Below are 15,350 nucleotides of genomic sequence, written 5' to 3'. Positions count from 1 at the left end.
CCGACTGGAGCTCAGCTGCATCTTCCTCACACACACACCCACCCACACACACACAAACGCACAGCACACACACACAAAGGGAGCGGCAGGAACACGTGTGTGGCATCATCATTAACGGTACCGAAAGGATGGCTGTTTGAAAGGAGACTCAGACCTTCTGCATTCACCTTGCCCCTTTCACCTGCCTGTTGTCTTTGCTGATTGCCTGCTAAAGGCAGCCAGCGAGAAAGGAAAGGAAACTTAGTTAAATCCGAATTAAGTCAGATATCCGATCACGGTTAGATTCCGGAGTATATCTGCTAACTGCTGGCAATACAAGTTGAACTCGGCAGATACCTCAACGTAGAACGTTAGGTTTCAAATATATTTCAGTGTATATAGCACTGTTATTGTTATAAAGAAATGTTTATCTGAGTACCGAAATTCCATTTCAAGTAGTTGGCCTGTATTTATCACAAAAATTGAGGTTGTTAAATCTGAGAATTCGATTTGAATTTGATTTTGATTCAAAGCGGATTTTCCAGTGCGCTAATTGCATATTTCGTGTTAAATCGGCTTATCCCCGCTCGAAATGCTAATTTATTTGTCAGTGTGCATGCATGTGTGTTTGTTGCCAAACTCGCATTTGAGAGTGTGTTGAGCCGAGCATGAATAATTCAAATCAAAATTAATTCGTTATTAGTTCACAGCAAACAAACACAAGCAACAGGCTCGAGTGGAAAGTGAAGCAGGAGCAAAAAGCTTGCACCACGAATAAGTATGGACGGGCATAAAGCCAACCTCATTACCAACTATGTATGCATCTATTGGGGAGTGGGCACAAACCTGGCTTCAGTAGCGCCTTGAAAAATTTACATAAAACACTAAAAATATCAACAGCAACGTCCGCAGTCAAAGTGAAGAGGCGAAAAAAACGCTAAAGAAAAACTAGGAAAAATGAAATTCAAATAAACCTTAAAATTGACTTAGCAACGACGACAGCAGCGGCAGCGACAACAACAAAAACAACATCATCGGTGACAGAAGCAGCGTCAGCAGCAAAAAACAATACATATACATAAATATATATACATATATAGAAAAACCGCTCCATGACATCAACAAACAATCAACGACAAAGAAAAATGAAAATGAAATTGAAATGGTATGAAAGCCTGGCTTAAATGAAAAGCGAAGGGGAAGCATTCGTCACTTAAAGTTGTAGTGTTTTGTGAAATAATCAAATATGTTCAATTGCAGAGGCTCCTAAATCCTCGTTACCTGTTATTTATACTCGTCTGCCGTCTGGAGAGTTGTGGATCCCACTACGAATGCAACACATCGAACTCAAACAGGTTGGTAGACCCTCAAAGCGAGGGTGGATTCAGATGTTCCTTATATGCGTGACTTCTCAAGCTGCATAGTTGTGCTTAATTGACAATAATACCGAATTAATAGTCCCTTTTTTATCCTATTTATTTGGGATATTTTTCAGTATTTTTAAATAATACTAACGTATGTTAATACTAACATAATACTGAAATAATACAAACAAATTCATTATTTGCAAGTTACTTTAAAGTTAAGCCTGGTGAAAAGTTCAATTGAAACATTTGGTAATATCAATTAATTCCTAGCAGAACAGCCCCAACGAACGCGCTCCGTTGTCCTTCGAACATGTTGCAGTTGCGCTTGGAGCCGGCTGCCATTGTGGGGCTGCCCCGCTGCGGTCCCTCTGCCGCGTCGCTGCTGGCATTGGCGCTCGGCGTCGCTGCTCGGCTACAGTTTTCAGTTTGTTTATAAACTTTGTGCTGTGCGGATGTGTCGTCGCGCGTTTGTCGTCTGGTGAAATCGCTGGTGAATCTCGCTACTAGCCACCAACTTTGAAACCACTATCTAGCCGCTTAGCGGTCCGTTCTGTCCCGTCCATCGTGCATCGTCCCGCCGTCGTTGCCGCTCCGACCAGCCCAACAGCCACCCAATCGACGCCCACGCGGTCGAGGAAAAGCTGAGGAAAAGCGCGCGCGCGACAAGTGAAGCGCACAGGTTAGCTGTGCTCGTATGGGTGGTGAAAACAGTGAGGCAGTGTGTTTACTTGTGTGATTTCTTTTGTTTGCTGGCCAATTGTGGGGCTTAATTGAATGCTTGTCTCATATGGGCCAACAGAACCCACTGGTCAACAACAACAACAGCAACAACAAAACAACAACAACTGCACAAGCCTACTCGAGTGTTTCGCAACACCATAAAAAACGCATATATATTGGAAAAGAAGAAGAGGAGAAATACCAAAGCAGTACATTTACACGCACATATCGGCGGGACGAGAAGAGAAGCTAAGCCAGAAATACTATATGTACATATAGCAAATGGCATATAGCATATAGCGTATAAAAACCAGTTTCGAACCGCCGCAGCAGAATCGAAAGCAGCGCAGTCGCAGCGTTTTGACCGAGGTGAGTTGTGCAGTGGTGTGCGTGTGTGTCTGTGTGTGCGTTTTACCGCCCACATGTCGCGGCTTTCGCTGCCGACGTCGACGCCGACGCCAGCGGAGTCGCAAACTGGCTTTTGTCGTATGTGAAAAGTAACTTTAATTTGATCGGAGAATCTGTCCCTTACCATGGCCACCCTGCAACCCCTCCCCCTCCCACCATTCACGGCGCAAAAAAATAAAGTATAAAAAACCACCAACAACTTGTTGAGGCATTCTTCACTTGGCCAAGCAGAACCGGAGACAACTCAAATTTGATTCTAGAAGCCAGAAAATGTAAATCATTTCGGAGCAACAACAAAATACCAGTAAACTAAACTAATTTGCACAGTTTTGCCTTGCCAAACTTTGTCTCTCAGTGCTGGCAAAAAAATAGATAACATTTGCCAACTTTTAGATACTCGAACTTTCTATACGCTTGCAGTTTTTATGCCCCATTTCAGTCATCATACTCAATCGGTGTTAATTGATCATATAGAACATGTACATATATTATGTGTAAAAAAGCACTGAAGAAGTATAACATAAGTATTTCATGAATTTTTGAATTCAAGAACTTCTGGATGGAAATTTTAATTTTACATAACATTATGGAATAAATTCGGAAACTTATTGACCATTTTGGTCAAAAAATGATACTTCTTAATGTAAGGGTAATAAAAAAACAGAGTTTAGACAAGACAAAGCAACAACAACCGATAGCAAAGGCAAAACAACAACAAAAGAAACTACAACAAAACACGAAAAGCTCCAAAAAGTTTTTAATTGTCAACTTTAAGCCGATGCCAACTTTGTCGGAGTATGGAAAAGTTGCTTTTTTTGGCAGAAGTTCCTGCTCCTTCGCAGGCTCTTATTTAGCCCTTTTTATGGCGAGCTACTCACTAATTGAAATTTAGTTAACTCGCTCTTAGCCCCACTGACTTTTCTGTTTTTCCCTTCGTGGGACTACTTTTGGCTACATGATTTGTTTACTGTTCAATGTAGAACAATTTGGCTTTGGTTGCCTGCATTATTTATTGGCCTAATCAATACCTAATCAACGAGGGAAAACCAATGAAGTAATGTTGAATTGAATTTACTTGTCCTGATTGGCATTGCTTTTCCTGCCTCTATGCCGGGAGCTTCTACTTTGTCCAACCAATATAGCCCCTAGAACATGTAGAACCTTTTCAGATATTGTATCTTACTGAATTAAATCCTTAAGCCAATCATTTTGCACCAATTTTTTAAGGACATCAGATACTTTGGCTACATCGGATGCAGTCTTCATTCTTTTGCGCACTCACTTAATTATCTTTCAATCCCTGTATCCCGATCTACCCCAATGTTCCCCCGCTGCCTGCGCCTTTTTAATTTGTTTGGCCTGCTTTTGCCGAGACTTTACGTACTCGTATTTCACAGTTTGCCTCAATTACGAACTCCTGTCCCCCTTCTCCTTGTATGGAATCCATGGTGTTCATGGTGTTCATGGTGTCCATGGACCTGCATCCGTGCGTCTACTTTTTATACGGAACTTTTGTTTTCGTGCCATTTTTCATATACTTTCGCTAGCTACGCACAAATTAAAAGTTTATGCAGCCACGATGATGGCGGGAGTTGGGTAGGTTAATATGCAGCCTGTTTGAACTGCAGTGCATCTGCCACAGGAACTGAGGACTAAAACTGCCAACCAGCCCTGCAAGACTTAATGCGCAACAATATTTTTTCTATCGCACAGCAGCAGGCCAAAACTTTATCCTGCCACCGAATATTTCCCTCCAATCCTTCGTCCTGTAGCGCTCCTTCTCGTCCTTATATGGCCAACACTTTCACCGGGCAAATATTTGGAATACATTTGCTCGAGTTGCCAGGGGACAGACTTTTGGCATAATTTGTATGCAAAAATCTCAAATAATATACATGCATGCTACGACACCCACTCGATCGTGTGTGTGTGTGTGAGAGAGTGTGGGAATGTGTGGGTGTATCTACGCATTCGAGGGTTGTCCCTGCTGGTGACAGTTTATAATTTCAATCAGTGTGACACTTGTGACAACTTGTTATGTTTTATTGCCCTGGCCAGGAAGGAAGTCCATATCCTTGAACCCTTTTAAGCAAATTCAATGGACATTTATTTCTGTGGCAAATGTTCATGATCTGCTCCTTCCTTTGCCCAATTTCCGCCCACTTTAACTCGCAAGGCCAATGAAAGAAAAACAACGAACATTTTCTTTAATTACTTCTCATGCCAGACGCATGTCCAGCAAAGCAAATATTCACAAAATGGCAAACAAATGCATTTATATTTATGGGGGGATAATTTTAGACTTTCGATTTGACAGGATGGGGAAAGAGGCTTACGTTCTGTGGTTGAAACTAAACTACAAAAATATTTACCTTTGTTTTCGGATATTTACTTAGCTTGTGGCTTGGCCTAGGGATGTAGGTAATTGCAATGCTCTCTGCTTGAAACTGGGCAATTGCGGATCGAATTCTGGTCAGGTGGTTGCCCTGATTGCCAGGGAGTCAAAACCAGAAATATCTGAGTGTTTTAATTAAATTGCCAAAAATATGCTCTTTTTCGACAAAAAATATTGTAAGTCAAAGTAAATTTTATGAAAATTTCAGCAAGACAAGCCAAATAAAAATAAAATCAGGCAAAAACTTCAAAAAAGCCGCCACGTAATCATTACAATTATGTTATTATATCTTAAGATAAAACAATCTTAAATCATTATTCAAAGTATATATACTCAGGTACTCAATTTAACAATAAGAGATAGGAGCCATATATTTTAAATCTTCTGTCTGTGCTTCAGTCACAGATAAGTTAAAATCGCTTGCCTAATTTTCCAAGTTTCCTGTCAATCAAAGTCAGTCAAGGAATAAGGATAAGCGTACTGCAACTTGATCACAGCCCGCAATCTGCAATCTGCAACTACAGCAACTAGAAGTTTGAAGCTGGGAAGTTTGTGTTGCTTGGAATACAATTTAAACTAAATTGGAAGTGCGTCAAATGCGAAGGAACGAGCCGGCACTAAATTCGGATACAGCCGACGTTCCCCAGCAGAACTGACGCTGATATCATGGGGAAAATATTTGCAACAAAAATATACAATACCCGAAGTCGCGACGGGGATGGGAATGAGTCAGAAGGAAGGTGCTTGCAAGTCGAATAAATATTCCATAAAGCGAGTTAAGCCTGCAAGGGAAATTTAATTCAATCGACTGGCAGAACCCTAAAGAATCTGGGGCTTGGTCAGCATTTGCATAAAATCACAATTAAAGCCATTGCCGGCTGCCTTTAATTGTTTTGTATCTCTCAGATACATTGTGTAAGCCACGCCGCATACATTATCTTTATCTCTCACCCGTCTGGCTGGCTGCATTTATCCCCCCGCCCCCCACTTCTCTACTCCACTGGTGTGTCTGCGCAAAAAAAAAAGTGTAAACAAAATAAAAACGCGGAGGCGTCGAAGCGAATTTATGACTCACGGCTTGATTTTTCTCTCCATTTTGGCCGTTCCTGTGGCTGTTGCTGATGTATCTGTATCTTGCAACTGCAACTGCGGCAACGTAATTGTCGCTTACGTGTTAAAGAGGTGTGCTACTAAAGTTCCGGTGGGTAGAGACTTCTCCATTTTGCACCTTTCCATTTTTTTCATCTTTAGCTTTGGCACGCTGAATGTCTCTATATGCGTTTTCTGTCTGAGCCACATTTGCCTTTGAGGCATGCCACAAGTCTGGACTCCTCCCCCGCCACCACCCTCTTCTGTCCCGCTTAGGTGTGTGCGTGTGTCTGTGTATGTGTGGGTGAAACGTGCCACAAGCAGGCAAGTTCGTGAACATTTTCCTTTCTCATTTCTGCCCGCTCTGCTTTCTCCAGTATCTATTTATTCCTGAAATTTTGCGGGGTATCAGAAGCTTATGGTTCTACTCAAATTTAAAATGGGAGTAGAGATACAAGTCAATATAATTAAGAAGTTGTTAATGATAAAAAGTATAATATTTTTAAATTATTATTATGGTGAAATTGCTAGGTAAATATGCAAACCACATTTCATGGTTTTTAATGGGTATCATTCCTGCTCTTTCCTCCGCATTCCAAAATTATATTTGTTGTTTCTCTCATTTTGGCCGCCTGTCTGCGGCTTATTGTGTGAATTACTGCCGGGCCATTCTCCTTCCGTCGGGATCTGGAAAAAGCGGAAAGTAGGGTTTCGCTGAGGTGGTCTGGGTTGGTCTAAGCTGGTCGGATTACAGCTATCAGCTGCCGCCGCCGCTCTCCGTTTGCCCCCCAGTCCTTTTGTGGGGCTGAGCCTCGAAGGGGCGTGGCCGACATCTTGACTTTTTGGGGCGCCCTATATCGGCATTGAAGGCAGCGGCAATTGCCTGTCAAATTTCAATATAATTAGTCATAAATTCTTGCAGTTTGTAAAGCAATTTATAGCAGCCACATTTAAGTCGAGCTCTCGGGGGATTGGCGACCAGTGGGTGGTGAATTAATTGCGGCAAAATGTTCATAAGCTGCGTCTTAAAGCAGAGATTTTATTAAGTTCAATGTTGCAGGCCGTTTGATTTGAATGAGTACCATGTAACTTCAATATAAGTCATCCATCAGCTTGCGCACCATTTCAGCTTTTAAACAACCTTGTTACAGTGTTGGTTTCAAAATTGATTTTACCTCTCAGAAATAAGCACATGTCCAATGTACACTTCTTTATTATTCATTTCAATTGAACATGAACATCGGTTGGACTACCTCAGATATTTTTAGTTACTCCTTCCAGTTGGGGCAGCCTTCAAACTATTTTTGCTTAGCTGAACTTTTGGCCCCGCTCCAAAAGTCGAACAGGATGTGTGGATGCCCTGTAAATATTCCCATCGTACCGTTGGCTGCCTTTAATTGCAATTCGATTTGAGTTTTAAATAAATGGCAGCAACAACAATGGCAGCGAAAAACCCAACTGGGGTATTGATGGGGAGAAATCACGACAGGTCGAAAAAGCAATTTATATGTAGTGCTGAAAATCAATCTGAATGGAAATTTTAAAAGTTTGATTTTTTCCACAATTGTATGGGAAATTTCTTTGGCATTATGAGGGGTGAGAGCAGCCTGACTGAAAAATTGGGGGAAAATGCGATTCGAAGTGCCAGCTCGAGTGTACAGGCAACCCGTATATCAACACAAATTGTGGCAATTGATTGCGAATGGCAAATACAAAGCACGGTCCTTGAATGCATTCGCCTTTAGCTGCCATTCCACCTAGTTTATACCTCCGCCCCACATATCCGTGCTCCCCAACCGAAAGCCCCAAAAACCCCTTCATTATCCACACATTTAGCATTGCCGAAGGCGCATGGGAGCAAACAAGGCTTCGTCCAAAGTGGGTTTAGTTTAATTTGTGGCCAAATGTGAGCACATTTCGTGCAACTGAATGGATGGAGGGTAGCTAATTGCGGGGCGCAGGCCAAACGGGGGAACTATGTAGCAAACAAATGGAAATTATTGAATTCCAAATGCGGGATACGTTAGTAGGGCCCAATGCCATGTTAACAGGATTACTCACTGAGCCGGGAGAAGAATGTTGAGCACAGAATGGAGCATGGAGCAGACATGGAACAGGAATGGAGCAAGTGGGAATGAACAGGGTAATTGTAATGGTTTTGTCTTCGGGACAATTAAGAACACATCTCGAAGTGGATATTACAAGTGGCAACCTACATGGAAATCTAAACAGCAATAAAGGAGCCATCTGTGCATAGATATCCCACAATTTTCCACTCCAGAAAGTAATTAAATCAGGAGCATCATATTTTCGCAAGTTTAAGCTGTGAACAATATAAACGCCAGTAAAATGTTGTATTTTTATGCCCCTCTCTTCGAGTGTCAAATTTCATTCCGAATTCGGTTCATCAGCCAGTCATGTTGAGCTATCAATAGGTGTAAAAGAGCTCTTTCAATGTTCCTTTTCGAAAGTGTGACTAAAAATTGAAACCTGACAGTAAATATTTTATGGTATCTGTAAGCTTGGTAAATGCCACTTGGCCTTTGGCTTTTGGCTTGAAAGTAGCAACTTATCAGTCAAAGTCCCCCTCAACTGGCCCGAAATACATTGGGTAATGGCAAACATATTTGAGATGTGAAGTGCTCGACTTTGATTACATTCGATTGGAATGGAAACCGAAAACTTGAACGATTTATTTGCGTTAACATTGCCGGTCACGCCCAGTGCAATCCCAAAAAGTGGGAAGGAAAACCAGGCAAAAGTCAATGGGAAAATGCTGGTGGCTCGTTAAAAAAGAAAAAAAAATTGCGAATTTTCTGATTTATTTGCGCAGCAAGCGCGAAATGAAAAATTGCGTAAGCAGTGGAATTACTTTTAAGAAACGCGAGGGAAAAATGGGAAAGCCATCATTAGAAGAAGTGCAGAGGAGGTTGGGCTATTGGCAGCCAAGTATTTGCACAAATCTAATGAGTATTGGCTGAGAAGCGAGGGATTTCCGTTTTATTATTTTATTTCTGGCCCATTTTCCACTTTTGGGATGACTCGGGGAAAATGTTTGCTATTTCATGCGCTGGGAAAAACAAACGAGGAATAACGGGAGGTGGGAGAAAAAACTCTCTGCTTCCAGATAAGAAAGTCGAGCACTTGTCTATGGCCATAACTTGGCCTCCCTTCTTCTACGCCCCCAGCCCCCAGGGCAGCCATTGCACTCGGGGATCGGGCCCACCCCCAACTCCATATATTCCATGCTTGAGTTTTCCCACCCACCCACATATGTGGTTGGGTGGCGGGGGCGTGGCATTGTCTGGCAGCTGCTGCCCAAAAATGCCGAGCACCAGGACCTTGGTTATGAGCTTTTTCCTTGTCGTCCTTGTCTTCGTGGTCTCTTGGTTACTTTATTTGTTTGCTGCTACTCTTTCGACAAGCAGCACTTGAACTCTTTGGCCAAGAGGAATGAATCTTTTGACATAAGCATCTTCTGTTTAATGGTGACAGTTCTTGAAAGCTTTTTTCCGTTTTGTTAATTACCTGTAAGCAGTTTTACTATATTTAGTCATGATTAGTCAAAAACATTTGCAGCTTATTTAAATCTGTAGTGTGGTTGGTAACGCCAACTTTCGATGCCAACTTTCGCTTCTACCTTCAGGGTATTACAAATTCGAAGGGAATACTGTTCATGTTTTGCTTTGTTAACCATCTTTGGGGGCTTTTACTGTAGTTTCTGTTGTTTTGTTCCATGGCCATTGGCTCCATTATTTTGGCCTGTCTGCCCTCGGGCCAGAACGAAAATATGGGCCAAGAAGGGTTCGGCGCTGGAAAGGAACTTTAGTTCGTTCGGCTGTGTTTGGTTTTGGTCTTGCCTGGAACCTCGTATTTCATTATCTATATATGTAAGGCAAGCAATACTTTAAAGATTCACATTTCGTTTTTATCGCATTTCCTTGCCTCATCTGGCCCGATGCATTATGTTCGCCTGATTAATTTTTGAGTCGCGTTTCGGATGGGAGTCGAGCTTGGTCAGGATATGGTAACTTTCCCACGCATTCGCTGGTCTGAACAGAACCTCTAGTCCCCCAAACCCTTTTCTCTTTTGGCCCTCTGCTTAAGTGCAGATTTTTGTGCGGTTAAATGTGCGGTTATTGTGTGCTGTTGTTGTGTATCTGGGCTGGCTTGTGTTCTGGTTTGTTGGCTGCGCTTATTAATTGTGTAATTTAGTTTTGGGTGTTGCCCGCTTGCCGCTTTCATGATGGCCTGGCCAATTAAGGCTGGCAGGAGGCCAAAATTTGTGGCAACTTGGTGGAGAGATCCCAAGTTTTGTATCTGCCGGAACAGTGTGATAAAGATTAAGCAGTTAGCCGAACGAAATTGATAGCAGAAAAGTTTAGGGTATAATTAATTCCTTGCTCGCATTCGTCAGACATTTAAAGTTAAAAGTAGAAAGAATGAAATCAATATAAGACTTTCATCACATACTAAAATTCAACTTAAATTCAAGCCAACGTTAATTCTACTTTAAATGTTATTCCCATTACATGATTTTCCCGCTATCGGTATACTCCAGAATGTTTACCCTCTTGGGTTTGCCACTCAAGGGCACAAACCTCAAACACTCAGATCGTTTGCACTCCCCTCCGTGTTTGCTGTCCCCATTTGGTTGGGAAAATTATTGAATTTTTCGCCTAATTTACTGCGTTTACTTCTTTTTATATTCATAAGGCGAATACTTTATGTGTGTTCGCCAACGTTGCGTATACGTAACGTAATTTATGGACCACGATGGCGAAGGGCAGCGGTGTGCCATAAAACTTTACCCAGCAAGTCAGCAATCTGTGGAGCGAGAAGTTCATTCCGCCCTCCTCAGATTTAAGTTCGACTTTTCCGTCGCTTTGGGGCAGCTTCATCTTGTTTGTCGTTGTTGTCGCGCTCAAATTGAATTCGGGCGGAAAACTTTTGCCATCTCTTCGTTGTATGCTGATGACAAGTTTGCATCATTTTACCCACAATGTGTGTTTCTACTAGCAGTTTTAGCAGTTTTAATATTGTAATATCTATAAGGCATTGCGCGATGTTAGGAGCGTTGCATAAACGAGTTTCTGTTGCCCATGCAGGGCAAACACTTTGCTTATTAAGTGCCTCTGCACTTTGTTCCCTCCCGGACAGAAATGGCAAAAAAATGTGGCGAAAAAAGAGGAGAAAACGTTGAAACCAATTCTCATTCCCATGCCAAGCAAAAGGCACGCACTCGTCAGCCTACAGGCTTGCAGTAAAAAATACGAGAACTGAAAACCCGAAACTTGTTTAACAGCATTTTTCCCTGTCTGCTCCGCTCCCGCTCCGCTGCTCCTCCCGTCCGCCCACTCCTCGAAAAGGAGGCGGACCTGGTCCATAGATGGACTGGACGTTGCCCTGGTATACAAACGAGCTGATCAATCGATCATAAGATGGCATTGGATCGTTTATGAAGCGAGGAGGCACAGAACAGAAGGTAGTATTTCAGGCTTATGAGTCTGTTGCAAGTTTTCAGCATAAGTAAAGGGGGTAGTAATAATACGAGTACAACCTATATTCTATCTTGACCCAACCTACATGCAATCCTGCATACCCTTCACAATACCCTGTCGGGAGCTCATTATTATAAAGCCCAAAAAAGGGCAATAAAAAACGAGTTGGGTATCAAGACAAATGCGTACAGCGACAAGACGATAACATGGCACATAACAAGCCCATATGAGTTATAAAGCGGAGCTTATAGAACTCCGTAGACACCCCATAGCCATGGCATTCGCCCGCGAAATCCTCGAAGCCCCACAAAACCAAACATTTCCATTGTGTTTCGGTCTTTTTTTCGAGATCTCTTTCGGTTTTTGTTCGCATTTTTGCTTTATTTGTGGACTGTTTCTGTTTCTTTTTCTGTTTGCTGATGCATTCGCATCTGCAGTCGATGCCTCGTATAAATGCATATTGGTGTCGCCGCCGCTGTCCCGCATTCCACCCGCCAAATACGGCGCAGTGGCCATCAGGAATAACAATAGCAACAATGAAGGCAGGTCCTCCGAATGGAGATGGAGATCAGGGCTTATGGCTTTTTCATGTAGTTGGCGATTTTTCGCTGGAGAACAAAAACATGAAAACGTGAAAACACGAGCATTACGAATTAAAAGTTTTCGGCTTTCTTTAACCGACACCAAAGCTTTATATTATTATATAGTATAAGAGCTATGTAATGTGATTTTAACTGATTAACAATGACAGTAATTCTCAATTGGACCTGGGTTAAGTGGTTGGCCATACGTGTATACTTGTACACTACTTAGTATGGATTTACAATATTAATAAACAGTTGTTGAAAAAATATCGATAATCATTTTAATAGAAACAATATCTATTTATACTTTCAGCCTTCATGGAATGGTATACGGTTGTATAAACTTAATTGGCTTCATCACACAAACCTCACTTCATAAAAGGTAAGCAACATTTGTAACACCTCTAACTTCATTCCTAGAAAATCATGAACGATTGAGGGTATCTAAGTAAGCCATAAAAAGTTTTTAATGACATATGTATACATACCCCAAATACAACCCTTCGTTGGTTTTCTGTAAACCAAAGTAAAGCGAACCCCGGCCATGTCAGCTGTCAACATTGACGTTCATTTTCTGTTTTCATTTCCGTTTCCCTTCCGTAGTTCGTTTACTAGCTTTTTTTCGAGTGTCATTTCAGGAGAATTGTTAGTCGGAAAGGGGGTGAAAAATAAATATAAACATAATTTTTAATTGCACCCAGTGGGAGAGTAAAGTTGCCAAAAAAGACAGTTAGATGTTTGTTTACCGACCATGTTTCCCTCAGACCCTCTATATTCCCCTCATTTCACCAGGGGAACAATTAATTGGAATGCAGACTGGGGAAATTTCGTTTTAGATGAATTTCCATAAAAATCCAGAAAAATGCTGTTCGTTTTGAATGTTTATGCGGTGAATTATGTGATTTCGTATAATCATACGATATATATACATACATAGTATACCTATTTTTGTTGCTACATGTTGAAATAACTTTAGGGTGAATTTGTATTAATTTAAATAATATTATTTACCGAATTGCGCCGTCGTGTAAGCCCATGTATAAGAATAGCTTGTGAGGTTTGACAGCTGTTGCAAAGATTGACATTTGTATTCTACCGTTATAGGCTTGCGGTTGACACTAGGGTTGCCACTCATTAGCAGGAAAGTAAATGGCGGGGTGAAAGGCTGTTATATAGGCAAATGCTCACTTTGAAGCCATTTAAATTTTAAATGTGCCACCGCAAGATGCCACAGTCACTCCCTTCTTCAAAAAGTCCGTTCATTTGCATAACTAAGTGTTGAAAAGTTTTTGCCGAGACTGTGCCGAGATTGGTACACAATGAAAAGTGATTACACACTCGTTGATTCTCTCTTTCTGGCTTACAGCGTCGTCAAAGTAATAAAAAATAAACTTTGCCAATTAATTTAATTTATGCGGTATTTAACGTGCACACAATACACGCGGCACCCTGTTTGCACAACTCTAAGCAAATATTGGCCAGAGTCCTGGCCAAAGTGTGCTGCTGGTTCTACAGAAAGGAAACTAAAGAATTTTCAGGTTGGGCACGAATTATTCAGTTTTATTGTTACTCAAATTTGCGGAGTGGGAAGGATAAGATGAGTGCGGTTAGAACCTCTTCATCGCTGCCATTGCCATTTTGTGGTTAATGTCTTATGATTCAAATCTTTATTAGAATTTAACCACGAAAGGGTTTTAGGACCTCACTGCAAATGCAATCAAGATAAAGAGTTTATTACAATGAAGATGAGGTGCTTGAAAATGTTTTCCATTTAGACGGCTAGTTGTAGCAGTTCTAACTTGTGGTTTTGCAATGAGCTGACAAGAACGGCATGCAATTCTTTTAAGTAACTCAAGTAATGTAGTCTAGTTTCCATGAGTTTTGCTATTTTTTGTCAAAGTGTAAAACATCAAACAAATGTACGGTGATGCAGACACTGCACTGATTTTTTATCGTTTCATTGGCTGGACAAAAACTAAAACTAATCACTCGAAAAAAGAACAAAATTTGTGTAAGCATGCTAACTTATCGTTTCTTTCAATGCCGGTGATGCATTTAATTTGTGATTTCCCAACGCGTTGCTGTCACTTTCCTTTTATTTCTCTTAGGTTTTCATACATTTTTCTTTAAGAAACGTGACTACGAGTTCGCTAACCAAAAAATACATAAAAGTGAACTCCGTATCCGAGTCTTTATTCTCCTCTTTTAATTTTACGAAGGCATGTGCATGTCCCGGTCGAAATATTTCATGACAAGGATTATTACGCAGGCGATATATGCGTGATAGGAAGCCAGGGAAGGAGTACCGACATTAATCATTGCTCAACTTTATAATTTTGTCAGGGCTTACCCGACCCTATCCTTCTCTCCATTTTCCACTCTGTATGCAACTACAATTTTTCATACAAAATGATGTCATTAAACAAAGAACTGAAACGAACCGACGACAATAATGAGCCGGAGCTGTGAGCCGAGTCTGGGGATTGGCACGGGGAAGGGGGCCGGTGAGGGGTTCGGGGAAAGGCAGAAAATCGTGCGACTAAATCCCAAAACAATTTATATGAACCAAGCGAAATGACACGCCGGCGTAGTCAGTGCGCGAGCGAGAGAGAGGGTCAGATGGGGGAAAAAGAGACAGTCAGCGAGTGCGAAAGTGAAAAGTGACATAAACGCAGTAATACGAGGAAGAGGCCACATAATGAAGCGAACGCGACTTGTTAGCCGCCGTTGGAGCCTGCTTCATATGGCCAGGCCTGCTCAGAAGTCCTTGTTCCGCTCCTGGATTTGCCTTTCCCCGTATTCCTATTCCCACGACTCTAGAACAAAGCTGCAGTTGCCTTTAAGCCCCTGCGAGGGTGGCCTTAAGATGACTCTAGAATTAGTAAAAAAAAAAATCTGAAAATTCCAACTAGTTTTTGGATAAATGTTTGGAAATATATGACGTTTGATTTAATTTATTTTACTTCTGCTTAGCTTAAATCCCAATATTGCGTATTTCGTAAACATAATTGAATAACCTTCTGTTGTTAATAATATCCGCTGATCTGTACAGTGAAACCTCTTGAACCACCCACCCGTTCGCGGCAGCCCGTGAAACTTGGCTCATGGCCTCGTGGCCCATTCAGCTGCGGCCCAGGCCAAAAAGTTTGGCCAAAACGGATGCGTCAAGTTGAATGGCTATAAAAGCGTTGAATGATGTTGCGTTGATGATGGCCAGGGGAGGGGAAGGCGTATCCGAAGCTGTTTTGTGGCAACCGGTGCCACCCCCGGGAAGGGAGTTGGTGAAAGGGAGGAAGGACATTACGTA

General features: G+C 41.7%; 1 protein-coding gene across 1 annotated transcript in view; it reads left to right on the top strand.

The window, feature by feature from the left end:
- The first annotated feature begins 1,737 nt into the window (after positions 1 to 1,737).
- The window catches only part of LOC26525995 (trophoblast glycoprotein), a 42,389-nt gene continuing 28,776 nt past the window's right edge, over positions 1,738 to 15,350 (top strand). The window contains exons 1-2 of the mRNA XM_026983909.1: positions 1,738 to 2,435; positions 12,357 to 12,425. The gene's annotated coding sequence lies outside the window, so the exon portion shown is untranslated. The remainder of the gene's footprint in view (positions 2,436 to 12,356; positions 12,426 to 15,350) is intronic.

Source organism: Drosophila erecta, unplaced genomic scaffold (assembly GCF_003286155.1).
Source record: "Drosophila erecta strain 14021-0224.00,06,07 unplaced genomic scaffold, DereRS2 tig00000000-arrow-pilon, whole genome shotgun sequence".
NCBI classification, from domain to species: Eukaryota; Metazoa; Arthropoda; class Insecta; order Diptera; family Drosophilidae; genus Drosophila; species Drosophila erecta.
This window is presented reverse-complemented; position numbering and strand designations above follow the sequence as displayed.